General features: G+C 38.0%; 1 non-coding gene across 1 annotated transcript; it reads left to right on the top strand.

The window, feature by feature from the left end:
• The first annotated feature begins 274 nt into the window (after positions 1-274).
• On the top strand, positions 275-380 carry LOC119045258 (U6 spliceosomal RNA). The gene has a single exon (XR_005081758.2). It is a non-coding gene; the product is annotated as a U6 spliceosomal RNA (small nuclear RNA).
• Positions 381-1,827: the final 1,447 nt, after the last annotated feature.

Below are 1,827 nucleotides of genomic sequence, written 5' to 3' on the forward strand. Positions count from 1 at the left end.
ACTGCTCCATTCCTGTAGGTGTGGCCTTGGGCATTAAGTGTATTAGCTTTAACTGCATTAAATGCCATTTAGCATTGGTGTTGAAAATTAAATTATCACTGCTAGCTTAGCTTTCATGTAAACTTGAATCTGACAAATTAAACTGCTAGATTTATGGCTTGAAAGAAAGAACTATTGTAGTACATTCTCTGTCTGTGGACACATCTTTCTCATTCCAGCTATTTTTTTCCCACTACTTATGATGATGTTTTAACATTTAAAAAATTATATTTTAGTGCTTGCTTCGGTAGTACATACACTAAAATTGGAGCAATACAGAGAGATTAGCATGGACCCTGTGCAAGGATGACATGCAAATTCATGAAGCGTTCCATATTTTTGGATAATGGGAAAAAAAGGGGAAGGGTCATCAAGGAACACATATAAAGGACCTATGGACAAAGCCAAAGGGGAGAGGATGGAGGGTGGGAAAGTGGAGACAAGTGTACTTGAAGAACAATTAAAAATGCAAAAAATTATTTTATTGATTATGCTGTTACAGTTGTACTGATTTTCCCTCTTTGCCTCCCTGACCTAAGCACCACCCACTCCCTCAGGCAATCTTCTCCCTTTTGTTCATGTCCAGGGGTCATGTGTATAAATTCCTTAGCTACCCCATTTCCTATACTGTACTTTACATCGTCATAGCTACTCTGTGACTACCAATTTGTACTTCTTAATCCCCTCACCTCTTCACTCATTACCCCTGATCCCGTCCCATCTGGCAACTATCAAAAGGCTCTCCGTATCCATGATTCTGTCTCTCTTCTTCTTGTTTGCTTAGTATGTTTTTTAGATTCAGCTGTTGATAGGTATGGGTTTATTGCTATTTTATGGTTCATAGTTTGATCTTCTTTTTCTTAGATAAGTCCCTTTAACATATTGTATAATAATGGTTTGGTGATGATACACTCCTTCGGTTTTTTCTTACCCTGGAAACTTTATCTGCCCTTTGATTCTAAATGATAGCTTTGCTGAGTAGAGTAATCTTGGTTCTAGGTGCCTGCTTTTTATCACTTTGAGTACTTCTTGCCAATTCCTTCTAGGCTGCAGAATTTCTTTTGAGAAAACAGCTGACAGTCTTATCGGAATTCCCCTGTAGGAAACTAACTGCTTTTCTCTTTCTGCTTTTATGATTCTCTCTTTATAATTAATCTTTGGCATTTTAATTATGATGTGTCTTAATGTGGGCCTGTTTGCACTCACCTTGTTTGTGACTCTCTGTGCTTCCTGGGCTTGCATATGTACTTCTTTCACCAAATAAGGAAATTTTTCTTTCATTAGTTTTTCAAATAGATATCCAACTTCTTTCTCATTCTTTTCTCCTTCCGGTACTCCTATAATGCAAATGTTGGTTTGTTTGAAGTTGTCCCAGAGGCTCCTTACACTATCCTCATTTTTTTTGGATTCTTTTCTCTTGTTCTTATAGGTTTTTATTTCCTTTTATTCAATATCATTACTTTGATTCTTGGCTTCATCCATTCTACTGTTGATTGCCTATAAATTGTCCTTTATTTCCATTTAGTATATCCTTCATTTATGACTGGTCTTTTTTGTGCTGTTGAGGTCCTCACTTAGTTCCTTGAGCATCCTTATAACCAGGGTTTTGAACTCTGCATCTGACATTGCTCATCTCCCTTTTGTTTAGTTGTTTTTTTTTCCTAAGGCCAGCTGCTGCAAGTGCCAGGCCTGGGCCTGCTTAACCAAAGGTATAGGGACTGGGGGCTTGCTGAGGCTGGTTGTTGCTTGTTTGAGAGGATTTAGGAAGACGTGAAGCCTGAGCCTAAG

Source organism: Artibeus jamaicensis, unplaced genomic scaffold (assembly GCF_021234435.1).
Source record: "Artibeus jamaicensis isolate MK-2021 breed Jamaican fruit bat unplaced genomic scaffold, CSHL_Jam_final contig_240, whole genome shotgun sequence".
Lineage (NCBI taxonomy): Eukaryota > Metazoa > Chordata > Mammalia > Chiroptera > Phyllostomidae > Artibeus > Artibeus jamaicensis.